Genomic DNA, 13089 nt, shown 5'->3' on the forward strand with positions numbered 1-13089 from the left:
ACATAAAATTATGAGAAGTGATTTAGGATGTTGCCAAATACAGTGATGAGTAAGTGGACTCCTGAGCAGTCGCAGCAGCAGCAGCATTTAACTTGTTGCTCAGGAGTCCCTATAGTTTCTGCAAACACAATTCCAGCCCTGTGGGACAGAGATTTCACTCTTTAGGTCTGTGGATGGGAACATCTGCATCATTCTTTTGACATTCTCCTTGGAGGGAGTGTCCTGGGGGTCTCATAGCCTTCCTAAGCCCAAATCCCTTCCCCGGGAACTCCAGGCTCTCACTTACCATGTGCTGCCTCTGTCCTGGCTCCTCCCGCTCTGCCTGATGAAATGGTTCTCCCTGCTTCTGTCACCCCACTGCTTCCAGGCTTAGCCTGAAGTGCCAAAAAACCTGTAAGCTTTTGTCTTTTTTTTTTTTTCCTCCATCACAATGGCCGAAGTTTAAAGCCATTTATATTTTAAGTATTTCTATAGCAACATCTCATCAGCGTGATCTTTTCTTAAAAAGAACTGTGTTTTATCTGTGCTGTTCCAGTAAAATCTATAAAATACCACTCACTGAAGGCATTTCAGAATGCTTGTGAAAAAGGGCAATCAGGAAAGTTCTCATTTTATATAGCTGGGTAGAGTTGCTTGCAGTTAGTAGCATGAAAGAGATAATAGAAACAATTTTTTATGTAAAACTACCCAAGGTTTCAGTAGACAATTCCAGAGGGTAATTAGGGCGGGAATAACCATCCCTACATTGGAAGAATACAAGCTCTTACAAGCTATTTCAAGCTACTTTTCCCTGTAGATACGTCCGTGTGGCTTTAGCATAGGCTCGTTTGGAACTGGATCAAATCAAACCACCACCACACACACACAGAAAAAAAAAAAGGCAGAATAAGAGTGTCCACGTGGGAAGTTCAACCACAATAACTCCAGCGACACCCTGGCAAGTGTCACAACAGCTTCCCCAAAGAGCAATGCGGAATTCCTGCGAGCTGCAGCTGGGCAGGGACACTTGGAGGGCTCCCCCGATGGAGAGATGGCTGCTGTCAGTTGTAGCTGAAAGAGCTCGAGGCGACGGAAGGGGAAATGACTCAGGCTAAGAGAGGAAAAATCATCCCATGGCCCTGTTTGGTAAAGGAGGTGGAGGAAAACTCTCTGTAACATCATCATTCCCCCGTGCAAAACATTTTCAAGGTATCAAATTGCTGGTGTGAATGATATATCAGTAGATCAGAGGACTCTGTGTTTAGAATATAGATAGACAACAGCTGATTTTTTTTTTTTCCTCCAGCCTCCCCTCCCTTTTCCTCTTCTCCCACCCACTCTTTTCCTTCTCTGTAAACTTTGGTGGTTCAAATAAACTGAAATATGGATCTTCCCTCACCTCCCATTAGATGCAAAAGGAAATATCTGCAAGCAAGGTGTTATAGATCCAAGGCTTAGCCATGTGCATCCTTCCTTTGTAGTATTCCTGGGTTCAGCCTTCAAGTTAGACGTTCTTGGTGCCAGTAGGATATGAAATTTGGAAATGAAAGTATAAACAGTTTAATTGCTATTTATTCATAGCCCGATTTGTAAATGCACAATGGTGGCATAACTGCTTACATTAGCCTGAGACAATAGGCCACCAGAAGAAATGCCTTTAAATGAACAAAAACAGGTTTATACATAATTTATAGACATTCCTTCGCACAAAGACATTTCAGAGCCATCAGTGCGTGCCACGCACTGAGCAATTTTCCCCCCTCACTTTTGTGGCTGTGTCAGAAGTAGGGCACATTTTGGCAAAGACTTGGTACGTTTTCATTGTAAAAACTTTATAAAACACAGCAATACGGAACCTGCAGCATGAATTCTTCCTACTGAAACGAAGTAGGAGAGCTGGGTAGGCAGAGTGCATTTATTTGATGAAGTTTGGGTAGGGCTTTGAGGCTGAGATTACTCCTGCTAGGCTAGGGAAAGCTCGGAACAGGCTGGGAAGTCGGATTTGGGTAAAAGGCACAGCAATCTTTCTGTAGGAGCCAGCCTCCTCCATAAGGGGCCAAAGGGCAATTAGGGAGCAAGCATTCACAAATAGAAGCTAAATCTGAGCAAAAAACCCCTGTGTCTGGAAGTTCTCATGGACAGGAGCATTTCACACTGGGCTCAGTCAGTCTTTTTGACTGACCCACCTTCCTTCAGCATCATTTAAAACTTGTCCCCTGTTCAGGAGGCTTTGTGACACTGGCTTCTTTCCTCGAGTTCCTGAGCTACTTGTCTGCCACACAAATGGAATGTTTTGTGTGTTGAAAACTCTCTGTGCCTTTCACACTGGTTTTTATCATGAGTTTAGCAGCGAAGGAGTATGCTTTGAAAAAGCGTGTTTGAAAAAGACAATAGCATCTCTTAAGGGCTGAGGAGGGAGTCTTGATGTGGCTTCACTAAATGCCGCACAAAATATTTCAAAAATTTGTGAGAACTAGTTCTTGAAATACTCTGAGAGAAAAGATGCATTCTTACCCTGCCCCCACATCGCTAAAACTGTGCTTTGCTAGGTTTAACCTTTGTAGCTCATGCCTTCAGTGTAGGATTTGAGTACCTCAGCTTACACTGAACCCCAGAAAATTCAAATAGTGAAATTCCTTCTCCTCCTCATAGAAGAGCTTGTTGGGATGAAAATAGACGTTGTTATTCTCCATAAAAATACTTCTTTTCTAAAACGTAATCCTCTATTTCTGCTCGAGATAGATCCTCCCTCATGCCCTGTTTCTGTCACGGTACAACTGTTAGGACACCAACCCATTCCAAGAGAGGGGCAGCAATTAAACACAGCAGGCACTGATTTCATTGCCAGGAGAAACATGCGTTCTTTTTTCAGTGCAGGCAGGGATGAAGTACACCCTCAGCAAATTACAGATGACACCAAGCTGAGTGGTTTGTTACCACACCTGAAGGATGGGATGGCATCCAGAGGGACCTGGACAAGCTCGAGGAGTGGCCCGTGGACATTTCATGAGGTTCAACAACATCAAGTGATCCCTGGGATCAGTCCAGGCTGGGGATAAAAAGATCCACAGCAGCCCTAGCAGAAGGACTTGGGGGTGCTGTGGGTGAGAGCTAACCCTAACCCTGCCCCAGCCGTGTGCGCTGGGAGCCAGAGCCCCCTGTGCTGGGCTGCACCCAGAGCCCCAGGGCAGCAGGGGAGGGGGGATTCTGCCCCTCTGCCCTGCTCTGCTGAGACCCCCCTGCAGGGCTGCATCCAGCCCTGGGCCAGCACAGGAAGCACAGGGAGCTGCTGGAGCCAGGCCAGAGCAGGGACACCAAGGGCAGCACAGGGATGGAGCAGCTCTGCTGGGAGGAAAGGCTGAGGGAATTGGGATGGTTCAGCCTGGAGAGGAGAAGGCTTTGGGGTGACCTCACTGTGGCCTTGCAGTGCCTGAAGGGAGCCCACAGGAAAGATGGAGAGAGACTCTTGACAAGGGCCTGGAGTGCCAGGACAAGAAGGACTGGCTCCAAAGTGACAGAGAGGAGGTTTAGATTGGATATGAGGAAGAAATTGTTCCCTGTGAGGGTGCTGAGGCCCTGGCACAGTTTTTCCAGAGCAGCTGTGGCTGCCCCATCCCTGGAAATGTCCAAGGCCAGGCTGGACGGGGCTTGAGGCACCCTGGGATAGCGGGAGGTGTTCCTGCCCATGGCAGGGGGTTGGGACTGGATGGTCTCTAAGGTCCCTCCCAACACAAAGCCACTCTATGGCACTGTGACCTCGAGTCTGTGACCTCACGCACTGCTGCAGGTACGGCGTGCCACTGCTGGACTTGCATCTCCGTTAAATGCGTCCATCTACAAACATGCACGTACACACACGTGCATATGGGAGCTGCAGTCAAGGGACGTCCATGGAAAGAGCAGCACTGACTTTACTATGCTTTTTGTTAATCTTCTGTTCAATTGATTCATTCTCCCTTTTGCCTTTATGGAGCTGCCAGGCAGGAACTCTGTACATGTCTTGCACAATAGGCCTTTTGAATAAGATTTTACTATCTGATTACTGTATATTAATGTGCGTGATACAAGTTTATTACTCACCTAGCCAGCCTTTATCTTGTTTCACCTTGAAACAAAGGAGCTGCAGAGCAGGCTTAAAGAGAGGCAGCTGAGTTAGATTTCTGTAATGCTCTCTAATTGTACTGTTTGGCCACACACAATCTCCATTTCTGCCTCTGATGTCAGATGATACTAATTATTTCTCTACCTTCACTAAGTATATTTTTAATGAACACTTAAAGGAATGGCTGAGCACAAGCTGCAAAGTTCAGGTGCTGATACAAGTTTATGTTTTCAAAAAGTAGCACTAATTTTACTCCCAACCAAGTTCTCTTCTAAATTAAAAAAAAAAAAAAAAAATCAGGGTGATTCCTCTCACAAAGCTCAGTAAAACCTTGATTTGAACTTTTTTAACAGAGCATCCTTCTGTTAAAAGGAAAGCTTTGATAAAAATGTAAGAGTGAGGTAAAATGAAACTGGCCTGTAAGGAGCACCGGCTGTGGAAATATCTGTGACACACGTGCAGACTAAAGAAGCAAACCAAAAGGCAAGCAAGTCAGAAATTCCTCTTTCATTTAGGACTGCATGTGCCAAGGAGGAATTTTCATCTCAAAGAGAACTATTGAGGAAAATAGCAAGGTAAGCTCATTCCCTGCTGCCTTCTGTCAGTCTAACAACAGGCTCTCAAAACCGGTTTGAAATTGTAAGATCTCCCAGCTTTAAGGTGATACAGCAAGAATCAAATGGAAGGATGGCAGGCAAAAGGGAATGTAGGAAAAAAGCCTTGCCCAGCACGTGCTATCAAAAAAGAGTGAGTTAAGTGGGCTAACTGGGTAGGGTGAGGTTTGATTTGATTTTGTCATAAAAAATCTGAGAGAAAAAGCTAAGAAAGCAGAGAAATTATTTTACTGGCTTGATTATTGCCCATCCCCACCCTCCAGCCCCCAAATTGCTTTGTTCTATTTTTCACAACCACAAGCCCTAAATAAGCATCAACATCCTCACTAATTATGTATGACAAGGTGCTCTGAGAACTGCTTGGAGGTCAAATATATTCCGTGGCGTCCTAAAAGCTGTGTTCCACAGTCACTCCCTCCCCATAATTGTAGGGTGAGGACAGGGGTAAGTCTTCAGGGTCTTATTTTTGGAGAACTACACCATTTGTACAATGACATCTTGCAGTCCTCTGTCTTCTTCCTTTCCTGGGTCCCAAACAGATTTCGAAGCTTTACCAGCAGCGCTGCTTGAATTTCAGAGAAATTCCTCAAAAGTGTGTAGGTGACATTCCTTGTCACAGAATCACAGAATAGTTAGGGTTGGAAGGGACCTCTGGAGATCCCCCAGTTCAGGCAGGGTCACCTGGAGCAGGTGACAAAAGGAGCATGACCTGGTGGGAGGTTCCAGGCCCTCCCTGGGCAGCTGTTCCGGGGCGTTCCCATCCTCAATGTATCGAAATTCTTCCTCATTTTGAGGTGGAACTTCTTGTGTTTAGTTTATGGCCCATGCTCCTTGTCCTGTCGCTGGGCACCACTGAAAAGATCCTGGCACTGTGCCCTTGGTACCCTTTGAGATATTTATATGCATTAATGAGATCCTCTCTCGGTCTTCTCTCTTTGAAGCACATCAGTTTAGCAAAGTCTGGTACAGAATTTTCCTCTGCAGGCACTGAAGAAGAAGGAAGACCATCTTCTCTCTTCTTCTGATGGAAGACCATCTTCTCTCTTCTTCTGATCAGCTGCAACTCTATCCTCACTTTGCTTAACACACTCTCTAGTGGCTTGTCTTTGTCTAGTTTTGAATTATTCATACAGTCAGACTTCAGCATCAGATAAAAGAGCAGCAATTTCCTGGGACAAAATTTTGGAAATATTTCCATATTAAACAGCAATTAGTGAGAATTAATGAGGAATCTATAAACTGATCAATTACTCAATCATGTCCTTGCTTTACTTAGGAAGCAGTTCCTTGAGGCTTGGCTCTTTTCTCACTGCCAATTGTGTAATTATTGAGCAACTCTAACTGGAGTCACCCCAGAGTAAAACTGACTTCCGTGAGTGCTGAAGGAAGCAAACTCTCCAAGAAAAGCAAGCAGCAGTCAGGCCTTAGCTAGAATATTTCTGCCCCTTAGCCAAGAGACAGCAAATTTTGGTGCCTTGTAGGTCAGGTTTCCTCTCTCAGAGCAGGATACAGAGGTGCTGACTTGGGTGTTTCCTTCGGGTAATGTGTCTATTTAAAGAACATACTGACACTTGCTGATCACCACAAGGGTGGTTATAAACAGCACACAGTCAATTCCCCTTTGCAGAAACACCACGGCCTTGTCCCAAGGAACAGATGCTTTGGTGTCCTTTTTCTTTGGGCCCCTCACAAAACCAAGAGGCAGCTGTTTGGACACATCCAGCACCCCTTTCTCTCCCCCAGCCCTGACTGTGAATGGGGGGAACCTTTGCCCAAGGCTCTGACCCCACGGTGTGGAAAAGCATCTGGATCATTAAGCTTGGCTTTTATAAATCTGGGCTCAGTTTCACAAAGGCGGCTCAGAATGCTCAGACAGAGGCAAGAGCTTCAAGCCCCAGAGTATCCTTAACGATTTTGTGTGTGTGGTTACTGCTTCGGATTTTTAACTTTTCGGTGAAGAATTTTACCATGGGTGTGATGCATCATGTGCAAACCATCAACTCCTCTCACCATAGCTGTACATTTTCAAATACAATGGAGCTCTTTATGAAAGCACTTAAAAATAGCGCTCTAGTGCCAAAGGTTATCCAGTTTTCTGCTGCAGAGCATGTCAGCAGCTCTCTGACAGTTTGCAGTGCATGGCAGTGATTTATTTGTGGAATTCCTAGAGAGCAGGGGCAAGCTGTGTGGAAGCCCTGATGCATCAAATTCAATGATGTGTAATAAAAGATGTAATAGCTGATAACACAAACGTATTGAGGAAGTCACAAAGAACATGCTCTCAGTCTGCAGAGCTGGTGAGAGCTGGGACCTGAGGACAAGAGAATGAGAATCATTGCTGCAAAGCTCACGTGGTGTTTGAACGTGGGCAAGGAGGGCTTTGACAGATTGGTGGGAGCAGGAAGATGCTGGCACGCGACACGGGACATATTTATGGACACGTAACAAGGGACGGGGACCACTACCTGTCTGCACAGCTCCACTCTGGATGGGAGCTGGAGCTGATCCTAGCACAGAACCCTGGGCACACCCTGATGCAGGATTCTCGTAGTGCCAGCTCCTCAGGGCCTCAAGTCACCACTGCCCCATTGCTTGCTATTGGTGCAGGATGTGAGCTACTTCCAATAATTTTAATCTAGCCTCAGATTTACACCAGCTGAAAACCCGGCTCCAAGCAGGCTGTGAGGGAATTTCCTTGACTTTTCTCCCCCTTTCCTTTAGAAGTAAATTACTGCTGCACATTTTCCATTTTCCTATAGGTTTTCTATCCAATGAACTCCAAACACTCCAAAACAAACACGTACATTTCCTTCCCTGGTACTCTATGTCAGGATCTATTCAGCTGCCTCTGCAGGAGCAAGCAATCCTAAAAATCCTACCACTGGTATTAAACAGAAGTTTCTTTTATTTTTAGAACCATCTAAAGATGTTACACCTCAGCAATACTTCCAGCTGCGTTCACATGCCCCATCCCTGGCTGTGTTCCAGGCCAGGTTGGATGGGGCTCAGAGCAACTTGGTCTGGGGGAAGGTGTCTCTGCCCAAGGCAGGGGGTGGAACTGGATGAGCCTTAAAGTCCCTTCCAACCCAAACCATTCTGTGATTTCAAGATTCTAGGCTGATTCTTGCAGTGCTTCTGGATGCATTTCCATTGCACGCTGTTGTGGACTTATTAACCCCCATTAGACACATTTTGCTGTAATTTATTCTAATTCAAGTCTGGAGTAAATGCGGCCACTCCCAGAAAATTCCGCCTGTGTAAGCTGCTGAATGGACAGCAGAGCCTGCTGAAATTAAGCAGAATGAAAACTGAATTACTGCACAGCAAAGCAGGACCTGCAACCTCGAGTACAGTGAGCTTTTCTTGACATGAAACTCTAGCCCTGGAGAGTTTGTGTGTGTTTGTGAGGAAACAGGTAACCAAACTGCTGCTTCTGCAGACAGACAGCACTTCTTCCTGTGTTTGTTATCGCTGTAGTAACAACCAAAGGCATAAACTAAGAACAAAAAACATTCTTTAGCTTGATATAAAATACATATTGACACATATAATTTATTTAGGCTGGCCCCAGGTGTAGAGTGAGGGCAGCAGACCAGGATGGGAAGAGGCAGGAGTAGTGTGGGCACTCTTTTTTTTTTTTTGCCCATGGCTCTGGCAGAGTGTGGAAGGTGCTGTGCCGAGAAGAGCTTGGTTATTTGGGGATACAGATGATTAATCTGGTTGGCACTGCCCATACCCAGATGCAACCACTGTCCAATGCCTCCTTGCGCCTGGGCAGCAACAGGAATGAGCAGTTCATCTCACCAGAGGTTCTGTCCTAGTTACACATCTCTGTCTCCCACTGCAGGGATGGAAGGGTCCTCTCTGCCTCTGGCCACACGTTCGAGTCCCAAAACTCGGTTCCAAATATAACCTTGTGAAGCCCAAGAGGGTTCATTTGTATCACTCTACTCACACTTCACCCCTCTATGCTGGTGGAGGATCTGGCTGCAGGGGTTGTCCCGGACCATTTACCACCTACCAGAATGTGCTTTGTAACCAAGAGAAATGAGCAGAAAATTTGTATATTCGTGCTTAGTTTCAGTTCACAGAATAATCTGCTCGGAGACCAGAGTGTTTTAAGCTCCTCATGCCTGGGAACATGAGCGTGTGCTCGCCCTTCTCCCAGTGTAAAATCCCAGCACCTCCATTTAGCGGCCTTGCGTATGTGCCCTGCCCACGCAGATTCTGCCACTGGTGTGCATGAACACAGAAGGCACACGGTACAGGGGATCCAGTCTTGCATTACTGTGACAGGCCAAAAATGCCCCTCCATATTCTAGCTTTTGGGATAGCAGTGAGTGAGAGCCACTGACAGGTCGTGAAGGTACCACAGCAAGAGACGTGTCCTCACGGAAGGGGCAGCACCCCATTTTCCATGGGAAAGGCCACGTAAGATGAGTCCAAGATGCTCCTTGATCCCTGCATTCAGGGCTCCCAGCAGGAATTAACACAGCCCTGTGCTAACCAGCCTTCTGATGGCAAATAACTCATCCAGGTGATGGCCCTGATCAAGAAACACAGATTTGTCACCTGGAATTTTCTGCCTGGAACCGGTGATTTCAATTTAAAACGCTTGCTTGCTCCAAAGCCACCAGACATTTCCCTGAACTGCAAGCCTGGGTGCCTTGGCTTTTCAGGCTCCAAGCTTTGAGAGATCTGTGGGTCACTGAGGTCAGAAGCTTCCAGCCTTCCCTAAGTTTTCAAGTTGTCCAGCATCTCCAGAGACTGATTTTCCCAGTCTGGCTCATACTCCCTGAACAGCTGACGCCCAAGCACAGCAGTCAGCGAGCAGGGCTACCCTGGGATTCTGCTTCGAGTTTCCCAGAGGAGCTGGGGAAATACATCCTGTCCAAGAAAAACGTGACCTGCTACTGCTGCTGGAACGTTTTTTATTTCTTTGAAAAATATTAGCTCTCCATGCCTTGTCCTGAGCTCTAGCACAGGTCTAGGCAAAATAGGCAAAGGGCTGTTGAGGTGGAAAAAGGAATGTAATTTCTAAAGTGCTGACAAGCATCTTCTTTTTTTTTTTTTTTTTCCCTGAAGTAAAAATTCAGCAGTAAAAATCTTGGAAAGAAAATATTTCTCCTTCTTCTTTTTTTTTTTCCTCCTTATGAACCATTTTAATATTTTTCCACGTGTTTCTGATCATCTCAGGGCGATGTATAGTTTTTCTAAACTCCAGAGAGGTGAAGCTCTTGGTGAAGCAGAAATCAGCTCAATCCCAAAGATTTTAATGCCACCAAGGGGTGGCTGCGGAGGCCAGTGGTGCTGAAGAGCAGACAGTGCTAATGTGTAAGGCCAGGCACGAGCAAGTGGCCATTCACTGGTAGCAGGACTGAGCTCTAGGCCATGCCAAAAGGCAAAAATCAAACCAGCATTTTACTTTGGGCTTGCCCCCAGCCTGGCTCAGCCTCACACACGGATTCCTCTTGCCCACGGACCGGGCGCTTTGAGGCAGGATGGACTCGGCTGGGACCCAAGGGTCTGTTCAAAGCCTCTGAGCCCTCCCTGCCTGAGAGCACTGCCAAGGCACCCGTTCTCCTCCACAGCCCTCCCCGCTGGAAGAAAGAGCCACAGAACTCACGAGGAGAGCGTCAGAGGGCAGCTGATCCTGGCGTGACACGGGCACCTGGGATGGAGGCAGGTTGTGCTGCAACCCCCCCGCTCTCCCACGCTGTCTCCGGCAGCAGAGCTACTTCAGTCCTTCTCCCTTGTGTTCATTTGAGGGAGCGCAGGGATGGTGGGCTTCCACTGCACCTGATGCCCTCTTTTCCTCCCCACAGCATGGTCCTCACTCCCCTGAGGGACCCACCAGCCCTGCAGCCTCAGTTTTGGGTGCTGAGCTGCTGGTGCCAACAACAGAAAAGAGGCATGGAATCACTTGGTTTAGAGAGGCAGTTTGGACGGACACCGCCTTGATTTTTTCCGAACGTTTCCGTGCCCCATCGGGATGAAACCCATTAACTTCAGTGGGCTTTGGATGATTTCCTACACACACAAAAGTGGGAAAATGGTGCTTTAAAAGAAACGCCAAAGTTAAACGGAGAAATGTTAATGATTCTCTTTGTATTTTAATTTGGTGGCTGTATGCTGACAATATAATTAGAGAGATGCTATGTAAATTAATGCCAGATGACATTAGTGGGATGGCAAAAGCGTCCAGTTTTGTAAAGAATATTTCACGGTTGAACTATTCCTTTCTCCCCACCCCATTTTTAGTAGAGAACTATATTCAAAAAGTCAGAGACCGCTGAATTAAACCAAAGTCAAACCATTCACAAATACCATGTACCTTAGCATGTTATTTTTAAGTCAAATCGAATGTTATTGCAGAAAAATACATTAGCCATGTTTCCTTTAGTGCCTATAGGTTTAAAAAAAGAAGGAGGGTTTGCAGGACCTCTTGCTATTCTTGTGCTTAAAGTGGGTAGTGGCCATCAAAGTTGCAACTGAAGCAGAGGAGCGGGACCTAAACTTGTACTTCACATAGCTGAGGGTTTGAAATGTAATTTTTGGTTTAGTGTTTGTGGATGTCTTGGGGTCCATCAGATAATTTGAAAAAGATTTGTAATGATGGGGCAATACACGTTCACGCTCAGCACCAGCCCATACATGCTGTATTCATAATCTGGGTGAGTTCAGCTTCGTTAGGCTTCAAGCTATACATGTAAAATTACTGGAGCCCCTCAGACTCCAGGAAATTTGACAGGGCATAAAAGTCACCGTCTCATGAGAACTATAGCCTTTATTTTGATATAAACTCACATATTCCAAACTGCACATGTAGAGATATTTATCTATTTATGTACTTATATATTTAAGTTCACAGTACACTGTTTTATAAATGTCTTATAGATCCTATCTGGAGTAGAGTTAGTTAGCTAAAAGTCTTGGGGATTATAATTGTATCCTGCTGTGTAAGCAGATGAAAAATTGCAAGCACATTTGTACTGTTCTAAATAGAACTTAAAATGAAAAATCTTCTGTAGGTGATCTCAACAAGTGAGGGAAGGAAGAAGGAAGTTGGCAGGACTTCCTTAAAAGTGTTAATTTTCCTGGGGGCAGAAGAGGCAAGGGTAAAACCTGAAGGCTGGCGGATCCCAAGTGACCTCTGGCTAAACCCAGGGAAGCATCACTGCATGGCCAGGACTGAATCCATGCTGGTTCCTGTCTGGCAACGTAGGTATCACTACCCACCCTCGGCCTATCTAAAAAAAAAATCCCTTTACTAATATTCCTAATTCACAGCAGGCAAATCTGGAGTTGCACAAAACCCACTTACCTTTCTGTGCTAACATTACACTGGCTTTGCATCTGCTTTGCATAGAGTTCAATGCCAGGAAAAGCCACAGGGAAATTAACTCTTGTTCCAGCTTGTCTGATGCTCTCTGTTAACAGGGAAAGCTTACTATTCATCCCCAGGCTGGAGCTGAATTTTACATGTCCTGCCCCCCAGCCTGCAACTCCTGACAGGTGAGGAATATTACTATATTCTCAAATGCCGCTGAATTTATGATATCATTTTAGGAATGGGCAAATCTGAGTACGGTAAATGTGGGATTTTACCTGGCCTAGTGCTTGATATCATACGGGAGGCATCGTGTTGGAAAAATGAGCTGTGACTGTTGTTGTCCTCAATGTTCCATATCTATGGAGGATCCAGAAGACAGGGACTGGAATATTTTATTGTCATTGTGAAGAAACCTTTGAATTCAAAATACGCTCTAACTTAACAGAAGTATTTAGCTGCAGCACACTGAAGTGTTCTGGGATCTGAGGGTGTGCATCGTCTTTTGCACGTGTTCAGAATTCTCTGTGCGAATTACACCAAAGAAACAATCACCAAAATTAAGATGGTAACCCATACATAAAAATTCCACAGAATCGAAGAGATTTTCCATCACTTGTGCTGACTATCAGCTTTCATATCAATGCAGTGAATGGGTTGGCACTTAATGCTCTTGATCAGCTCATTTATTTGATCTTGTTTCCAAACCACTCCACACATGAGCACGAGAAGATATTTCTGAATTAAATGCAAATACAGCAAAAAAAGCAATTTCATAATAGACATTTATAAACAAAATCTGTGCACAAAAAATGCAGCTTTGCATTCTGCTTTTTCCAGCATACTAACAATTCGTTTTCCCTCCACGTGACACGGAAAAGGATTGTTTGCACATTTTGCCGAGATCCTACGGAGACAGGACAGCACAAGCTGTCATCAGGACCTGAAGTTTTCATGGAGAAGGTTCTGCCAACAGCTGCTGCTCTCCGGATACTCTTCTGATCCCAGCTGTGGTTGTGTGGGTTCAGCGTTTCCCACATCCCAAGCATGTGGTTTTACCACCA

Source organism: Hirundo rustica, chromosome 4, assembly GCF_015227805.2.
Source record: "Hirundo rustica isolate bHirRus1 chromosome 4, bHirRus1.pri.v3, whole genome shotgun sequence".
NCBI lineage: Eukaryota > Metazoa > Chordata > Aves > Passeriformes > Hirundinidae > Hirundo > Hirundo rustica.